The following is a 20,547-nucleotide window of genomic DNA, read 5'->3' on the forward strand; positions in this document are numbered from 1 at the left end:
ATGTCTCCCTTTATCCCTCATCCCAAATACAGAGCCCTACATAGCCTATAGCATAATCCTAATTTTCCTCAAGCGGCAAAGACCTTCTGTGACTAGGCTAGAACACCCTGAAATATTTGACAGTCATTGAGTGAGGCTGGGTGATCTGTCATTCTTTGTGATCACAGGAGAAAATGGGCAAGGTGTGGGGATTCTAGGAGACAGAGGAATTAGTGGAATTATAAACTAACAGACGCCCAAGTTCCTATAGAACAAGGTAGAGAACTGGGTACCTTGTTATATCAAAAGAAATTATATGTGTTTGAAAATTTAGGAGACTCCTGGATTACTGGCCCTAAAACCTGAGAGGAGCTCTCAACTTTCTCTGCCATTGTCCTACCATACCCAGTTTGAAGCTTTCTCTTTGTTATTGGAAGAACTTTTCTAGAGGGGTGATACAAGTGCATGGTAGGTAGTGACTTAGAATGACCACTGTGTTATTTTGCAGCTTTTTTAGGCAAGTTTGAGACTCTAATGTTGATTGTAGGTGAAGGGCCATCCATGAAAGATGTGGACAGTGTGAATCTTGAAGCCAAATCTGGCCTCTGTACCCCGATACTGAATTAAATCTCGGAGACAGTTTTGGGTGGAATAGAAAAGAATAGCTTTATTGCTTTGCCAGGCAAAGGGGGGCACAGCAGGCCAATGCCCTCAAAACTGTGTGTCCCAACCTGGAGGGGGTCGTGAGGAGTTTTCTAGTGATGGTTCAAAGAGGGCGTGGTCAGCTTGTGGACATTCTTCTGATCGTTCGTGGTGAGGTAATTGGGAGTCAGCATCATCAACCTTCTGGTTCCAACTAGTCTGGGGTCTGTGTGCTTGTGGGCAGCATGCTGTTAACTTCTCCCACCTGGTCAGGTTTCAGTATCTGCAAAACAGCTCAAAGATACTGTGTATCCCTTAAGGGGAACCAGGACCCTGCCCTAAGGCTGTACTATTGTTTCTTGACTGTTCCTCCCTTGTCTCCACATCCCCTCCCTTCCCTGATTAGCAACTGTTTGAACCTGCTCCTCCGAGCTCAGGGAAGCTCATGGAGGTTGAATGAAGCCTATTTCTTATAATCAAGAAATGGGGGACACAGACACAGAAAGGCTTTTGTGCCCAGGGGACCCACAGGGTCCTGCTCTGTTTCAATCTTATCAAAGGGGAAAAAGAAGATTGCAAGGTAGATGTGACAGATTAGGATAGGATCAATTATGCTGCAGTATTTTAAAAATGACCCTGAAATTCCAGTGATTTGAAACAACAGGACTTATTTGTTACTCAGATTACATGTCCAGCATTAGTCAGTGGGGCATCTGCTCTATATACTCAGGGACCCAAGTTGACCATTGTATTGACCCATTGCCTGGAAACCACATCCTGTTTCTCAGAACTGCCCGCAGGGGAAGTGAGGGCCTTTCAACTGCCTCATCTTGGAATTGACTCCCATCCCTTCTGCTTATATTTTGTTGCCGGGAACCAGTCATATGGCCCTGATTAATTGCAAGGGCACTGGGAAATGTGTGAGAAGCTGGAATACGGTGGTGGGGGGGGGAGCATGATTGTCTCTGTCTTAGACTGTTCTTCTCCTCACCAAATATCTATTTGCTTCCTTCCTCCCAGTTTCTAGAGACAATCTAAAAGTTCTATTTGACCAATGCATCTGGCCCCAATTCCAGGATCCCTGAGCGCTGTTCACCAGTCACAGCATCAGGTTAGGTCATGGCCCCTCTTGGTCTTGTCAACTAAAAAAAAAAATTCACAACCTAGAAGTTGAGAATTATGTTTTATTTGGCAGGAAGTTTTAGGACTTCAAGCCCAGGAGGCAGCATCTCAAGCAACCCTGAGAGAACTGCTCCAAGGAGGTGAGGGGGGAGCCAGGATATATAGAAGGTTTGCAATGAAGGGCAGGTAGTCTGAACGACAAAAGATTATTGTTAATGAAAGAAAACCAGATATCCCAAGTTAAGGCATTTAGCGCTTTTCTATGTATGGGAAGATGCAAGAGTCTGGGCTCACTGAAATCATTTCTTTGAAATGCACCTCAGCTATCTAGGGTCAGTATCCTGTGTTTTCATATCCTGAACTTCCTCAGGGCTCACTGTGGGGAGTGACTGCAGTCCGATGGCTGCTAGATGACAGGTATTCTTTCCTTCCTGAGTTCCCTCAGGGCTCACCAGCTCACGTCAGGTGGTGGCTGCGATAGCTGATGACTGTGACATCCTTTTATGGCAGGAAATATTCCATTTCTCAGTCTGGAGATACAAGAGGTAAGAAGACAGGTTACCTGCTGCCCACAAACTAGTACATGAAGGTAGAACAAGAACAGGTTAGCTACAATAAACACTCCCCTTCTATAAGGTCATGAATGGGGGTTCTGTATAGTCACTCTTCTCTATGGCCTCCTCTCACCAATAAGAAGGGCCTTTTCTTCCACTTTCTGGACTTTCCCTGGTATCTGAGAGGGGTCTGCCATTTCTAAATATAGGCTCTCTCACTACATAATTAGTCCAATTCTTCCAGTTTCTCTAGGAACTTCTACCCACCTATTTGTATTCTTAAGTCTCCCCACTACCCCCAATTGATTTCTTCCCTTCTACTTGAATGAATTTTATTTCTATGTGTGTGAAGCACATTCTGTGTGCAAAGCAGGATGCTCAGGTTGTAGAGTAACAGATGAAGAAGACTCTTGATGCTCAGTGGTGCTCATGATCTCATGGAAGTAGGTAGGAAAGAGATAGTGTAAGATAACTTTTTGAGATACTAATTTGCACAGGCATGCCTTGGAGGTATTGCAGGCTCGATTCCAGACCCTTGCAGTAAAGTGAATATCACAATAAAGCGAGTCGCATGAATTTTTTGGTTTCCCAGTGCATCTAAAAGTTATGTTGGGACTTCCCTGGTGGTGCAGTGGTTAAGAATCTGCCTGCCAATGCAGGGGACACGGTTTGATCCCTGGTCTGGGAAGATCCCACATGCCGCAGAGCAGCTAAGCCCGCGTGCCACAACTACTGAGCCCACGTGCCACAATTACTGAAGCCTGCACACTCTAGGGCCAGCGTGCCGCAACTAATGAGCCCGCATGCTGCAACTACTGAAGCCTGCGTGCCTAGAGCCTGTGCTCCGCATCAAGAGAAGCCACTGCAATGAGAAGCCCATGCACTGCAACGAAGAGGAGCCCCTGCTCGCTCGCCGCAACTAGAGAAATCCCATGCACAGCAATGAAGACCCAATGCAGCCAAAAATTTTGAAAAATGAAAAAAATAAATTTTTAAAAAATACATAGATTCCTGCTAAAAAAATAAAAGTTTTGTTTACACTATACTGTAGTATATTAAGTGTGCAGTAGCATTATGTATTTTAAAAATGTACATACCTTAATTTAAAAACTATTGGTTAAAAAAAATGCTAGCCATCATCTGAGCCTTCAGTGAGTCGTAATCTTTTTGCTGGTGGAGGGTCTTGCTCGATGTTCACGGCTGCTGGCTGATCAGGGTGGTGGTTGCTGAAACTTGGGTGGCTGTGGCCATTTCTTAAACTAAGACAGCCATGAAGTTTGCCACAGCGACTGACTCTTCCTTTCGTGAACGATATCTCTGTAGTATGCAATGCTGTTCGATAGCATTTTACCCACGGTAGAACTTCTTGCAAAATTGGAGTCAGTCCTCGCAAACCCTTTCTTCAGTAAACTCTGCCTTAATTTCTGTGGTATTGCTCATTCCTCAATCCTTATCTTAAGCAATCCTTTGACCCTTTGCTCTCTGAGCATGCTTTCTCTGTCTCATATCTTTGTATTTCTTTCTCTCCAGTGTCCGGAGGAAGTTAGCATAGGTTTATTTTTGTCCTGTAGTGTTCTCCAAATCTTATAAACTTAGGCAGAAAAGGAGTTTATTGAAAAAGATATGAGTAGTTCATAGCTTCAGGGCTGGGGTGAGGCTGAAATGTCATACATGGAAAAATGACTCAGCAGAAGTCAAGTTCCCACCCAAAGAAGAGTCTGGAATGGGTATCACCATGGGCACCTTGACACTAGGGAGGTCAGTGCTGTGAATTATTTATTCAGTCTTTCTTGCATCTTTGAGACTCTCCTTTAAGACTCAAAGTCCTCTGTAGAAGCACCTTAATGACGTGGTCTTGATACATCCTCACACTCCAGCCACTGACGGGTAGAGGCAGGAATAGCTGGTTTCTAGGTTCTGATAGCGAGAAGTAGAGCCCTCCTTCCACCAAAATCCACACAGTAAGCGTTCTTCCAAAAGAGGAAGGTATCTGGACATTGACTATATAAAGAAACTTGCCCTCTGCGTGTTATTATCTGCCTGTATTTTATTAGGAAATTCAGATTCATCCTAGATCTGTAACTCTAGCCCTGACCTTTTCCTCCTTTTGAATCCTGTCTTTATGGTTGCATTCAGAGCCTTCCTTTTGGGTGCTCCGTGGTCCTCCAAACTTATAAAGACTGACCACACCATCTTTCTCCCCTTCCCATACTATGTATTCCTTCAAGAAGCACTTGGGAAACCAGTTAAAAATGCAGATTTCCTTGATTCACTTCCCCTCCCCCACAATTCTGATTTTGTGCTTCTGGGCCAAGGAGTCTTCCGGTTTTAGCAGGTGGCCCAGGTGATTTTGCTCCTTGTAATGGCTCTTCTCTTTGAGAAACAGGGTTCTCATCAGTTACAAACTCTGGCCAACGTTTTTCTCTGCCATCTCTCTCAAATCTTTCTTTTCCTCAAAGCGATGTGCCTTCGCTCTTGTGAACAGTATTTTCAAGGCCACATTTTTACCTTATTGGCTTTGTTCTCCATGTGTCTCACCATCGCTGGTGTAGACCTTCTCGTAGGCATCTCTGCGGTGGTCACATCAGGCAGGTAAAGGGAAACTGTCTTCTGTCTTCCACTGCCCCTGGAGATGCGGCTGTACTTCCAGAAATGGGGTTGTGTGTGGTTGCTCTGGGTGATACAGTAGTAGCTACTCAGCAACCCCACGGGCTTTCACCAAGGCCCACCCGCACAGTCACGCCCCGAGTCAGATGAGTGGTCAAGGTGACCTTCTGACTCCCGCTAGGGAGATGTTCTACAAACTGCGTGCTGAACGTGACCTGCGGTGAACATTACTCCCTTGTGTGGGGACATTAGGTCAGGGCCTTAGGAGTTCCTTGAGACATCCTCCTTTTCAAACTTCACACTGTATTCAAAGCTTTGTTTTGTTCCATGACGCTATTCATAGGAAATAATTGTGAGAATTTTTCTGGTTTTCCCTGCCCTGCCGCCAATAGTACAGCTTTACTTCCTCTCTTTCCGGTCAGTAAGGGGTTAGAATAAGGAGGCTGCCTCCCCCTGCATGGACAGTTTTTTATTAAGAGCATTCAACAATGTTCATTTATCTTGTACTTGATATATTGATGTGGTTTTATGTCTTTTCTCACCTTGACATATTTTTGGTAGATTTTCATTTAAAAGTTGAAGAGGGAGGTCTCCTTTCCTTGATTCTTTGACCTCTGAGCCGGAGGATGGTTGTAGTAAATCATTAGAGGCAAAGAGGTGAGAAAGCACCATTTATTCTGGGCGCAAGCTACATCGTGCATTTGACCTTAGACTTAGAATAATGCTAAACACCAGGAGAGAAGCATCGTGGTCTCCGTTCCTGACCGGGAGTAAGGAACGAGCATCATCTTGTGGAGCCGGTGAGAACCCGCACGGCACACTGCTCCCTTGTTTCTGTACGTTACGAGAACACCACGCCTCCAGAGAGTCCGCCTGCCGATGCAGGGGACGCGGGTTCGTGCCCCGGTCCGGGAAGATCCCACGTGCCGCGGAGCGGCTGGGCCCGTGAGCCATGGCCGCTGAGCCTGCGCGTCCGGAGCCTGTGCTCCGCAACGGGAGAGGCCACAACAGTGAGAGGCCCGCGTACCGCAAAAAAAAAAAAATAAAACAAAACACCATGCCTCCTGATCCAATCGGGAGACTAGGAGTGCAGCCAAGAGCTGAGTGCACAGGCTGAGTAAATACCGAAACTTACCTTGAGTGTTTCCAGTTTCCTTCATGACCGTGGCGGGCATACGGATGGAGCTTCACGCATTCTGGTGTGTAAGAAATAGCGCACTTCTTACGTTCTCTCAGTCATTCTCCTTTTGATGCTAAACATCTGTCTCTCTAGGCTGCCAAGAAATTCAACCTGTCATTCTGCAGGCTCCTCCCGGGTTCTGGGCCTGGTACAGTGGGCACCGCCTGGCTTTCTGTCATCCGTCCCTCTAGGTCATCAGTGGGGCATCTCTTGTCCTTGTCTACAACATCCCCTCAGGCCCGAGCGCTCCCCGCGGGGGGTAGGGAATCTTTGGCAGAGTGGGTCAGGGCTCCTGTCTCTGTAGAGGCAGCATACTGTCCTCTCTGAGGCCTTGCTTCTTCCTCCCCCCATGGTCCACCACTCAGCCCAGGGACAGCCCTTTCTGTCACAGATGAAGCGTCTTCCTCTTGTCTGCTTCTCCAACACACTCCACTGCCCCCCTCAAACCTTGTTTTTTGTTTGTTTGTTTTGGCCACACCAGGGCTTGCGGGATCTTAGTTCCCTGACCAGGGATTGAACCTGGAACACGGCATTGAAAGCGCTGAGTCCTAACCACTGGACGGCCAGGGAACTCCCTCAAAACTTGTTCTTTTTTTTTTAGAAGGACATCAGCTCAGCTTTCATTAATTAATTTTTGGCTGTGTTGGGTCTTCGTTTCTGTGCGAGGGCTTTCTCTAGTTGTGGCGAGCGGGGGCCACTCTTCGTCGCGGTGCGCGGGCCTCTCGCTATCGTGGCCTCTCTTGTTGCGGAGCACAGGCTCCAGACGCGCAGGCTCAGTAGCTGTGGCTCACGGGCCCAGCCACTCCACGGCATGTGGGATCTTCCCAGACCAGGGCCCGAACCCGTGTCCCCTGCATTGGCAGGCAGATTCTCAACCACTGCGCCACCAGGGAAGCCCCAAAACTTGTTCTTAAACTGAACTGTTAGCAACCAAAATTTTACTTTTCCTTTCCTTGAGAACAGGGAGGACAGAGGCTCAGAAAGTGAGGGGAAATTTTGCTTCCCATCCTTCTAGTGTAGCAGAAAAATATAGAGGGAAGTCTGGGATTAGAAGTCTCCTATGCTGGCGCCAGCAATCTGTTAGTTCCTACTATGTGTAGCGTTCAGTACCCTTCCTTCTTCTCACGAACTGGCTCTGGCTCTTTCTGAGATGCTCTGCTGAGCACTGAAGGCGTGTTGTAGTACTTGCCAACATCAGGCAGGGTTCTGTGGTGCAGCCAGCCAAAACCCATTCTTGCCAATTTAAGCAAAAAGGGTCTGGAGGCATCAGGAAAGCTCCCCCTACCCAAGAAAAGAAAGAAAGAAATGATGTGCAGTTAGGCAGATAAGTGCGTGGTAAGAATCAATGGTAAGAGGAGATTGAAGAAACAAGGAGGGGCCCAGCACTGGAGAAGGAGAGAGGAAACGCAAATGACTAATGTAGTCTCTGCCCAGGAAGGACTTTACAGCTTGGTAGGGAAGTGGACTGCCCTGCACAGAATGTGAGAAAATGACTGAAGTGAGGCAGGGCTTAGCCACAGCCCTGCTTGGAAGCAGCCAGCCTCAGTGTTCCCAGAAGGAAAGCTGGTCTTGAGCGCCGTGTAGCTTTTAAGGGTTAACGCTTTTAAGTGGCAGAGTTGATGATCAGGTCCTTCTGGACGAGGGCCAAGAGAACAGGCTGTCTTGCGCTATGACTAGAGCATCCCCAGTGGAGAGGCCACTGTAAAATCCTCTTCCTGCAGCCTTGCTTTGTCAGTGGGAAAATGTCATACCTGACTTGGGAAGGAACCGTCAGAAACCATGTCATTTACATGGTTGATATTGAACATCTTGCAGAGAAGGCCATTTCCATGGGGCCCCGCCCAAGTGAACAGACACAAGCATGTCCATATGCCATGCTACTTACTTTTCGTTGATCCAGGACAGTTATATTGACACACATTTTAGTTACTGGAAACTAAAGGAAATTCTCCAGTAGGTGCATTTCAGAACTGAACAGGTAAGTAAGATGCACGTGCCGTTAGTCAATGGTACGTTTGGATGCCTGGAAAAGTATTCTGAAATAGTTTGGTGGCCTTAGGGGAATTAAATTAATAGAACTACATGAATATAATAACTGTGTCTGTGGCATGTACGTAGAGTCCCGTCTCTCTGCAAATAGGATTACTCATTAATCAAATAAGCCTCTAGCACCAGAGTCAATGTCTTCTAGGGTTCTTTCCAGCTCTGAGCTTGTGCGAGTGTATACCTAGCTCTGCAGAACAATTTTTTTTTTTTTTTTTTTTTTTTTTGCGGTACGCGGGCCTCTCACTGCTGGGGCCTCTCCCGTTGCGGAGCACAGGCTCCGGACGCACAGGCTCAGCGGCCATGGCTCACGGGCCCAGCCGCTCCGCGGCATGTGGGATCCTCCCGGAGCGGGGCACGAACCCGTGTCCCCTGCATCGGCAGGCGGACTCTCAACCCCTGCGCCACCAGGGAAGCCCTGCAGAACAATTTTGAGGCCAGAATGATTAGGGTCCTTGCTGCCAGATGGAGCTGGAGTAGAATCCTAACAAGTCTAGCCCAGGTGTGAAAACTCCTAGAAACCACCCACTTGTAGAACAGATCACGAGGAGCACATTCGACCAGGAAAGAATCCCCATTTCCCTCTATCAGATGACAGCCCTGTAGGCAAAGAACATGTATGTAAAGGTAAAACAGAAAGTCAGGCGAGGTCAATTTTAACGATGCCAGGTACCTGATAGATGTTCCTTAAGTCGACTTCTTCCAGTGTCTGAAAGGAGCACAAAAGCCCAGGGAGAATAATCCATCTGCCTTTGGGCTCTGGAACCATCAAGGACATAAGAAACATCTTGACATTGTGGAATGATGAATGTAAGAATATATTGCATCAAATTTATACCCCTTCCCAAATTTCTTTGGCTTCATTTTCCCAGGTCGCTGGCTGCTTGGTTCATGAGAACCACTGTCCCCTCGCTAACACCACTGTCCACCTCGTTCTCCCCCAAGGTGAAGGCTGAGTTCTATGGGTCTCGTCAAGTCAGGCATGGGCACCAATGCGGCCCTCATCCTGGGAGAGGCCGAGGCAGACTTCAGTGAAGTACCTGGGATCCAGCTTCCCTGGCAGCTGCCCGGAAAGCCCGGTGACAGATCTAGTGGAAGTGCTAGGGGTAGGGACTGGGCTGTAGGACATAGCTTGTGCAAAAGCCTTGAGACAGCAGAGAGAGTTCAGAGAACTGAAAGGTGGCAGGGTGGCTGGGGCGCGGCGAGCAGACAGCAGAGGAAAGCAGAGGACAGACGACACAGGGCCTGGCAGGATGACCTGGGGCCATCGCCTGAGGGCAGCGGTAAGCCATGCGTAGAAGAGTTACACCAGCAGGGTTGCCTTTTAAGAAGGTCACTCTGGCTGCAGTGTAGAGATATGACTGGAGGAAGACAAAACTTGGGAAAGAGAGACAAGTGAGGAGGTGTTTGGTGGAACAGAGGCTGGCGCTGACAGTGGCGCCAGGTGGTGGCAGATGACCTGCAGGCAGGTGACCAGAGATCTGCTTCTGGCTCTGCCTCTATAGCTCTGGGTGAGTTATTTCAGCCTCCTGATGCTTCATGTTCTCATCTGTGTGCTGGAGTTCCAACTACCTGATTCCTGGTCTTACCCTGAAACGAAATAATGTCACGTGAGCATACTTGCTAAATAACAGATGCTTCAGAAGTCCAATTTGGGTGTGAGGTATGAAGAAGGAGTGACCTCCCATGACTAGCCCAGCTGTCCTGCCAGTTAAGCATGGTCACTACAACATCCTTCCCAGTGGAAGCCCCGGCTTTCCTCATGTTGGGTAACACAGGTGACTTCCCTGGACCTGTGGAGGCTCATCTTTAAATATGATCTCCACTGGGTTAAGGATGGAAGCAGAGCTATTTCTGGTAATAGACATGTCAACACCAAATGGCTGGCAGACCACTTGAAACAGCAACGTAGAGATGTACCAGCTCATATTTGCTGCACGCTGTGCAGGGCATGACTTAAAACACAGGCCAGTGAACATTGCCATTAACAATCCTGGAGTGATGCTGTGTTCCTACAGTAAAAACAGGTGATGGATTTGAAATGCAATTTGAACTTAATCATTTGGGTGAGGTCATTTCATAGTTGACTAATTTAGCAAACCATTTTTAAGGGTGCTAATTAAACATTGCCCAAGGTTATCAATTTGCTGCCAGAACTGCAAAAAAAAAAAAAAAAAAAGGGCATGGAAGGGTTTCAGTCCAGCTAATTACTGAATAAAGCATAAGACTTGATTACCACGTCAGGGGAATTTTTAAAATGGCGATAATTTTATTTGGAGCATGTCTTTTTATTTAGAGGAGGAGTTATCTATCGAAAGACTAAAATGACATATAGTGTCTTATGTGGCTTATTTTGTTCATCATTAATTACATCTAGTGTCATCAGGGCAAACTCTCTTTTACATACGGGACTGAGGAACCTTGGGGTTCTGTTTCCTAGTCTCTTGATTGTCTGGGATGGCACTGAAGCCTGAAAGCACATGGTTGTCATGTCTGTTTCAGTCATCAGAGTCTGATGGTTTCGTGAGAGCATTTAACATGCCGTGAGAGTGGCTGGTGCAATTCTTCTTGATGCTTTTCCACTTTCTTTTGAAGATTATATGAAGTAGTTGTCTCCAGAAAATCTGCAGAATTAGAATGTAAGCTTCAAGGGGACAGGCACCATGCTTGTTTTATTCCGTGCTCAATTTCCAGTGCGTGGCATGCGGCAGATTCTCAATAAGCACTTGTTAAATACAGACATCCACTATGGGCCAGGTGTTGCTCTAGGGGCTTGGGATATGTCAGTAAATAAAGCAAAGATCTCTGCCCTTTTGGAGATTGCATTCTAGCGGGAAGAAGAGATAACATAATAAATAAGTAAATTATATGGCATGCTAGAAAGTGATAAATTCTTTGGAGAAAAATTAAAGCAAAGTAAGGGAATTGAAAGTACCAGAGTTGGGGTGATGTGGAGTTGGGTAGTCGGGCCTGTTTCTTTATTAAAAAGCATGCTCCAGGTAGACCTTGTTGAGCAGATGAGATTTGAGAAATGATTTGAAAATGGCAAGGGCAGTAGCCTAGTGGATTCTGGGGAGAAGCGTTCCAAACAGAACAGCTAGAGCAAACACCCTAAGGAAGGAGTAGGAGTGGGTGTATTTCAGGAATAGCAAGGAGGCTCATGAAGCTTGAACAGAATGAGCAGGGGGCTTATAAGGTTTTCCTAAGCCACAGCAGGGTTTTGAGTAGAGAAATGCCATGATTAGACATGGCAGCTGTGCTGAGACTAGTTGGGGAGGGGGAGAGAGAAAGTAGAAATAGGGACCATTGGGGGGTGATTGCAGTGATTCAGATGAGAGATGATAGTGGCTCGGACCAGGGTAATAGTGGCAAGGGAGGGTGAGAAGTGGCCAGATTCTAAATGCATTTTGAAAGAGCTAGAAATTGTGAGAGAATGAGGAGACAAAATGACTCAAGGATCTGGGCTTGAACAACTGGAAGGATGGAGTTGCTGTCATTGAGATGGGAAGGTAGTATGTGGCGCAGGCTTTTGAGAGAACAGCACAGGTTCAGTGGTGGATGTGTTGAGTGTGAAAAGTCTTTTAGATATTGGAGTGGGGATGTTGGGTAGACAATTTGATATGTGAGTTTCCATGCAGATGTTGTCTGAAGTCATAAGTACTAGATGAGATCACTGAGAATGAGCAGACATGGTGGGAAAGCAAATAGGGAGTAATGTCTTTGATCCTTTGTATTCCTGTGATGCTGGTCATAACTTCTTTTTTATTTCTGATTTTATTGATTTGGCCCCTCTCTTTTTTTCCCCTGATGAGTCTGGTTAAAGGTTTATCAATTTTGTTTATATTTTCAAAGAATTGGCTTTTAGTTTTATTGCTTTCTATTATTTTAAGTCTCTATTTCATTTATTTCTGTTCTGACTTTATTATTTCTTTTCTTCAGCTAACTTTGGGTCTTGTTTGTTCTTCTAGTTCCTTTAAGTGTAAGGTTAGGTTTTCATTTGATATTTTTCTTGTTTCCTGAGGTAAGCTTGTATCACCAAAAGTTTTCCTCTTAGAACTGCTTTTGCTACAGTCCATAGATTTTGGATTATTGTGTTTTTGTTCTCATTTGTCACCAGGAATTTTTTATTTCCTCTTTGATTTCTTCAGTGACCCATCCATTGCTTAGTAGCATGTTGTTTATCTTCCACTTGTTTGTGGTTTTTGCTATTTTTTTTTTCTTGTAGTTGATTTCTAGTCTGATAGCATTGTGGTCAGAAAACATGCTTGATATGATTTCAGTCTTCTTGAATGTACTGAGACTTGTTTTGTGGCCTAGCATGTGATCTATCCTGGAGAACAGTTTGTGTGCACTTGAAAAGAATGTGCATTCTGGTGCTTTTGGGTGGAATGTCCCATATCTATTGTCCATCTCCTCTAATGTGTCATATAATGCCAGTGTTTCCTTATTGATTTTCTGGGTGATCTGTCCATTGATGTAGGTGGGGTGTTAATATTGTGCTACTGTCAATTTCTCCCTTTATAACTTAATATTTGCTTTATGTATTTAGGTGCTCATATATTGGGTGCATATATATTTAAAATTGTTATATCTTCTTGGATTGATCCCTTTATCATTTTCAAAAATCCTTCTTTGTCTCTTGTTACAGTCTTTGGTTTAAAGTCTATTTTGTCTGATATAAGTATTGCTATTCCAGCTTTCTTTTCATGTCTATATTCATGGAATATCTTTTTCCAACCTCTTACTTTCAGTCTCTGTGTGTCTTTAGATCTGAAATGAGTCTCTTGTAGATAGCATATATATGGGTCTTATTTTTGTATCCATTCAGGCCTCTGTATCTTTTGATTGGAGCATTTAGTTTACTTAAAGTAATTATTGATAGGTATGTACTTGCCATTTTGTTTATTGTTTTGGTGTTGTTTTTGTGGCTCTGTTTTATTCCTTTTTTTTTCTTTTGCTCTTTTGTGATATGACTGTTTTTAGTATTATGTTTAGATTCCTTTCTCTTTCGTGTGTGTATCTATTATAGATTTTTGGTTTGTGGTTACCATGCTACTTATTTTCTTAAGAAATATGGAAAAAGACAGAAGTAGAGAGAAGAAAAAGTTACCTACAGTTTCATTATTCAAAGCTAACCATGGTAAAAATTTAAATATTTCTCTTCCAGTATTGTCTAATATTTACATAAATTGTGATCAAAACGTTTATACGCATTGTGTCCTTTTTGCTCTTGACATTAACCTATTACTAAAAAATTCGCACAAATGTCTTTTTTTTTTTAACTGGATACATAAACATCCGTCTTTTACTGCTATGTTAACCGTTGTGTTAATATTTGAAGGTAATGCTCACTAGCATTACAAATGGATTAGAAAGGGAAGCAAACGTTCTTCTTTTTCCTCTCTTCTTTTTTCCCCATCTCCTTCATCCAAGGGGAATGTCCCATTTTTCCTGTATTTTTTCAGTCTTGCTTTGTCTCCATCCCCATGAATCTTTCCTTTTTTCCTTCTCTCTCTTCCCCATTTCTCTTTCTCCTGTTCCTCTCTCTCTCATCCCATTCATTTCATGATAATGTATGCCTGTGATGGCATCATTGTACTCGTGTCTGCCATGCAGTAGGCACTCAAATTTGTGTTTAAGGACAGCAATGTGTCAATTTGGAATATCCCATTTAACTGGATTTTCCGCTTTATTGAAAGTTAACTCATTGTTATAATGAAATGGCACAGGGTTAGTCTCCTGCCTGGGACTTTGGAACTCTCGTTGAACCAGGGAAACTCATTTTTATCTACATTCTTTCATCTGCATTCTTACAGAGGTCAAACCCTTCACCAGCCATAAATTTCCAACCTAGAAACCTGACTAGCAGATGCAATAGCAGTAAATTTTCAATGAGGCCATAAGAATACATTTGTAGGACTTCCCTATTGGCGCAGTGGTTAAGAATCTGCCTGCCAATGCAGGGAACATGGGTTTGAGCCCTGGTCCGCAAAGATCCCACATGCCATGGAGCAACTAAGCCCATGAGCCACAACTACTAAGCCTGCAGTCTAGAGTCTGCAAGCCACAACTACTGAGCCCACATGCCACAACTACTGAAGCCTGTGTGCCTAGATAGAGCCCATGCTCCACAACAAAAGAAGCCACCGCAATGAGAAGCCCGTGCATCGCAACAAAGAGTAGCCCCTGCTCGCCGCAACTAGAGAAAGCCCACATGCAGCAATGAAGACCCAATGCAGCCAAAAATAAATTTATTAAAAAAAATACATTTGTAAAAAATACAAAGTTAAAATTGCTTGTGATACTTTTAGCTAAGCAGCACACATGTAGAAAGCAGCATATTCTTGCCCTCAATTTTCATATAGGTATAAAACCTTGGATTCCTGGGGAGTTATTCAACATAGAATCTTGGAAATTAATTTAGAGGCCAGATCCCGCAACTGTTAGTCCGGCCTTGCATTGTCCACCAGGGAGCTTGTGGCATCACGAGGGAGTGAGTCCATGCTGTGACTTCTGGAGGGCAGAATTGTTAGGGGATTCCTTTTTACGGTAAGATGAAATGTGCCTCCTTGAAATCTACAGAAGGTCCTGTATGTGGAATGCGTTGAGTCGGCAAGAATACGAGTAAGTGGAAGCTTAAGTAACTCGGGGCTCCTGTAACTCCTAATTCTTTGTAGTCAATCCATTCATCCTATCTTCTTGAATCTGATTTTTGTGCTGTGGAGCTTCAGCTCCTATAAATTATACATCTACCCAAGAGAGAGGTGAAAAAGTCTTAGGGCAACTTGTGCAAAGCTATTTGTTCCTGAATGTAGGAATAAATCACCATAGCATCTATGTGACTAACACCATTTATATATTTATATGGATACACAATTACTAGCAACATCTAATCTAGAGAAGAAATTATGAAAATGATTTGCATAGCCGTGTCTTATAATTTAGAGTAAATTTTTCTTTTTGTGGAAAACTTACTGTCTTCCTAAAAAGTCTCTATCCTGCTTCCCTTTGGCCTTGAAAAGAATATATTGACTTCCTCACGATTTAATATGTGACTTTTTCTCATGAAACTCATTGTTGGTGCCACTGGCATACAGATATTCAAACTGACCATGTTGCTCAATTCCTTGCAATGGAATTGAATAAAAACTTGGATTAAAAGGTCAACTTTAAACTATGCATAATAGATTCACTGAGTAAAAGCTATCCCAACAACTTTCTGCACCGTTTCTCCCCATCTCATTATTCATGTAGGCTTCCCTGAATTTAAAGGAGTGCAAATAAAAGAAGAATGTGTAGAGAGACTGTTGGGGCCTAGAAAATTTTTTTCATGAATAGAGAATGAAACATAGATTGAAAAGTATTCTTCTTAAATTAATGAAGTTGATATAGTCAAGAGAGAATTGATGGACAATTAACATTTCTGATAGGACAAAAAGGTAAAACCTCTCTATTGTAAAAAGTCTCTTATTCTATGGCGTTCATATATTTGGTCCCATGGCCATAGTATTGAAAGCCTATTTTTGAGATGATTATTTTTAATAACCGATTTTATAATCGATACTAAAATTATTGGGGTTACCCAGCAGGGAGTGTTGGGACAAAGCATGGGGATTTCTAAAAGGTCCAGGTGAGCAGAATGTCTTAATATTACATAGAATGCTTGTTCGTGCATTCTACAAATATTTTCTGAGTTACCACTTGTGTTAATAAAAGGAACGTAAAGGCAAGTTGTTTTGATAAGATAGGGGTTTTTTGATAAAAAGCTAATTCTTTTGTGGCATTAATAATTTTTTACAAGTTAGTTAACAGTGCTATTTATTTATTTATTTATTTAAACATCATTATTGGAGTATAATTGCTTTACAATGGCGTGTTAGTTTCTGCTTTATAACAAAGTGAATCAGTTATACATCTACATATGTTCCCATATCTCTTCCCTCTTGCGTATCCCTCCCTCCCACCCTCCCTATCCCACCCCTCTAGGTGGTCACAAAGCACTGAGCTGATCTCCCTGTGCTATGCGGCTGCTTCCCACTAGCTATCTATTTGACGTTTGGTAGTATATATATGTCCATGCCACTCTCTCACTTTGTCCCAGCTTACCCTTCCCCCTCCCCATATCCTCAAGTCCATTCTCTGGTAGGTCTGCGTCTTTATTCCGTCTTGTCCCTAGGTTTTTCATGAACTTTTTTTCCCCCTAGATTCCATATATATGTGTTAGAATACGGTATTTGTTTTTCTCTTTCTGACTTCCTTCACTCTGTATGACAGACTCTAGGTCCATCAACCTCACTGCAAATAACTCAGTTTCGTTTCTTTCTATGGCTAATATTCCATTGTATATATGTGCCACATCTTCTTTATCCATTCATCTGTTTATGGACACTTAGGGTGCTTCCATGTCCTGGCTATTGTAAATAGAGCTGCAATGAACATTTTGGTACATGACTCGTTTTGAATTATGGTGTTCTCAGGGTATATGCCCAGTAGTTGGATCGCTGGGTCATATGGAAGTTCTATTTTTAGTTTTTTAAGGAACCACCATACTGTTCTCCATAGTGTTTGTATCAATTTACATTCCCACGAACAGTGCAAGACGGTTCCCTTTTCTCCACACCCTCTCCAGCATTTATTGTTTGTTGATTTTTTGATGATGGCAATTCTGACTGATGTGAGATGATACCTCATTGTAGTTTGGATTTGCATTTCTCTAATGATTAATGTTGAGCATTCTTTCATGTGTTTGTTGGCAATCTGTATATCTTCTTTGGAGAAATGTCTGTTTACGTCTTCTGCCCATTTTTGGATTGGGTTGTTTGTTTTTTTGATACTAAGCTGCATGAGCTGCTTGTAAATTTTGGAGATTAATCCTTTGTCAGTTGCTTCATTTGCAAATATTTTCTCCCATTCTAAGGGTTGTCTTTTGGTATTGTTTATGGTTTCCTTTGCTGTGAAAAAGCTTTTAAGTTTTATTAGGTCCCATTTGTTTATTTTTGTTTTTATTTCCATTTCTCTAGGAGGTGGGTCAAAAAGGAACTTGCTGTGATTTATGTCATAGAGTGTTCTGCCTATGTTTTCCTCTAAGAGTTTGATAGTGTCTGGCCTTACATTTAGGTCTTTAATCCATTTTGAGTTTATTTTTCTGTATGGTGTCAGGGAGTGTTCTAATTTCATACTTTTACATGTAGCTGTCCAGTTTTCCCAGCACCACTTATTGAAGAGGCTATCTTTTCTCCACTGTATATTCTTGCCTCCTTTATCAAAGATAAGGTGACCATATGTCCATGGGTTTATCTCTGGGCTTTCTATCCAGTTCCATTGATCTATACTTCTGTTTTTGTGGCAGTACCATACTGTTTTGATTACTGTAGCTTTGTAGTATAGTCTGAAGTCAGGGAGTCTGATTCCTCCAGCTCCGTTTCTCTTTCTCAAGATTGCTTTGGCTATTCAGGGTCTTTTGCGTTTCCATACAAATTGTGAAATTTTTGTCCTAGTTCTGTGAAAAATGCCAGTAGTAGTTTGATAGGGATTGCATTGAATCTGTAGATTGCTTTGGGTAGTATAGGCATTTTCACAATGTTGATTCTTCCAATCCAAGAACATGGCATATCTCTCCATCTATTTGTATCATCTTCAGTTTCTTTCATCAATATCTTATAATTTTCTGCATACAGGTCTTTTATCTCCCTAGGTAGGTTTATTCCTAGATATTTTATTCTTTTTGTTGCAATGGTAAATGGGAGTGTTTTCTTAATTTCACTTTCAGATTGTTCATCATTAGTGTATAGGAATGCTAGACATTTCTGTGCATTAATTTTGTATCCTGCTACTTTACCAAATTCATTGATTAGCTCTAGTAGTTTTCTGGTAGTATCTTTAGGATTCTCTATGTATAGTATCATGTCATCTGTAAACAGTGGCAGGTTTACTTCTTCTTTTCCAATTTGGATTCCTTTTATTTCTCTTTCTTCTCTGATTGCTGTGGCTAAAACTTCCAAAACTATGTTGAATAATAGTGGTGAGAGTGGGCAACCTTGTCTTGTTCCTGATCTTAGTGGAAATGGTTTCAGTTTTTCACCATTGAGAACAATGTTGGCTGTGGGTTTGTCATATATGGCCTTTATTATGTTGAGGAAAGTTCCCTCTATGCTTACTTTCTGCAGGGTTATTATCATAAATGGATGTTGAATTTTGTCAAAAGCTTTCTCTGCATCGATTGAGATGATCGTATGGTTTTTCTCCTTCAATTTGTTAATATGGTGTATCACATTGATTGATTTGCGTATATTGAAGAATCCTTGTATTCCTGGGATAAACCCCACTTAATCATGGTGTGTGATCCTTTTAATGTGCTCTTGGATTCTGTTTGCTAGTATTTGGTTGAGGATTTTTGCATCTATGTTCATCAATGATATTGGCCTATAGTTTTCTTTCTTTGTGACATCTTTGTCTGGTTTTGGTGTCAGGGCGATGGTGGCCTCGTAGAATGAGTTTGGGAGTGTTCCTCACCCTGCTATATTTTGGATGAGTTTGAGAAGGATGGGTGTTAGCTCTTCTCTAAATGTTTGATAGAATTAGCCTGTGAAGCCATCTGGTCCTGGGCTTTTGTTTGTTGGAAGATTTTTAATCCCAGTTTCAGTTTTAGTGCTTGTGATTGGTCTGTTTATATTTTCTATTTGTTCCTGGTTCAGTCTCAGAAGGTTGTGCATTTTAAGAATTTGTCCATTTTTCTCCAGGTTGTCCATTTTATTGGCATAGAGTTGCTTGTAGTAATCTCTCATCATCCTTTGTATTTCTGCAGTGTCAGTTGTTACTTCTCCTTTTTCATTTCTAATTCTATTGATTTGAGTCTTCTCCCTTTTTTTCTTGATGAGTCTGGCTAATGGTTTATCAATTTTGTTTATCTTCTCAAAGAACCAGCTTTTAGTTTTATTGATCTTTGCTATCGTTTCCTTCATTTCTTTTTCATTTATTTCTGATCTGTTCTTTATGATTTCTTTCCTTCTGCTAACTTCGGGGTTTTTTGGTTTTACTTTCTCTAATTGCTTTAGGTGTAAGGTTAGGTTGTTCATTTGAGATGTTTCTTGTTTCTTAAGGTAGGATTGTATTGCTATAAACTTTTCTCTTAGAACTGCTTTTGCTGCATCCCGAAGGTTTTGGGTCGTCATGTTTTCATTGTCATTTGTTTCTAGGTATTTTTTGATTTCCTCTTTGATTTCTTCAGTGATCTCTTGGTTATTAAGTAGTGTATTGTTTAGCCTCCATATGCTTGTATTTTTTACAGATTTTTTCCTGTAATTGATATCTAGACTCATAGCATTGTGGTCGGAAAAGATACTTGATACAATTTCAATTTTCTTAAATTTACCAAGGCTTGATTTGTGACCCAAGATATGATCTATCCTGCAGAATGTTCCATGAGCACTTGAGAAGAAAGTGTATTTTGCTGTTTTTGGATGGAATGTCCTATAAATATCAATTAAGTCCATCTTGTTTAATGTATCATTTAAAGCTTGTGTTTCCTTATTTATTTTCATTTTGGATATCTGTCCATTAGTGAAAGTGGGGTGTTAAAGTCCCCTACTATGATTGTGTTACTACCGTCGATTTCCCCTTTTACGGCTGTTAGTATTTGCCTTATGTATCGAGGTGCTCCTATGTTGGGTGCATAAATATTTACAATTGTTATATCTTCTTCTTGGATCGATTCCTTGATCATTATGTAGTGTCCTTCTTTGTCTCTTGTAATAGTCTTTATTTTAAAGTTTATTTTGTCTGATGAGAATTGCTACTCCAGATTTCTTTTGATTTCCATTTGCATGGAATACCTTTTTCCATCCCCTCACTTTCAGTCTGTATGTGTCCCTACGTGTGAAGTGGGTCTCTTGTAGACAGCATATATATGGGTCTTGTTTTTGGACCCATTCAGCCAGTCTGTGTCTTTTGGTTGGAGCATTTAATCCATTTACATTTAAGGTAATTATCGATATGTATGTTCCTATTCCCATTTTCTTAATTGTTCAGGGTATGTTATTGTAGGTCTCTTCCTTCTCTTGTGTTTCTTGTCTAGAGAAGTTCCTTTAGCATTTGTTGTAAAGCTGGTTTGGTGGTGCTGAATTGTCTTAGCTTTTGCTTGTCTGTAAAGGTTTTAATTTCCCCATCAAATCTGAATAAGATCTTTGCTGGGTAGAGTAATCATGGTTGTAGGTTTTTCTCCTTCATCACTTTAAATATGTTCTGCCAATTCCTTCTGGCTTGCAGAGTTTCTACTGAAAGATCAGCTGTTAACCTTATGGGGATTCCCTTGTGTGTTATTTGTTGTTTTTCCCTTCCTGCTTTTAATATTTTTTCTTTGTATTTAATTTTTGATAGTTTGATTAATATGTGTCTTGGCATGTTTCTCCTTGGATTTATCTT

The sequence above is a fragment of the Tursiops truncatus genome, chromosome 9 (genome assembly GCF_011762595.2).
Source record: "Tursiops truncatus isolate mTurTru1 chromosome 9, mTurTru1.mat.Y, whole genome shotgun sequence".
NCBI classification, from domain to species: domain Eukaryota; kingdom Metazoa; phylum Chordata; class Mammalia; order Artiodactyla; family Delphinidae; genus Tursiops; species Tursiops truncatus.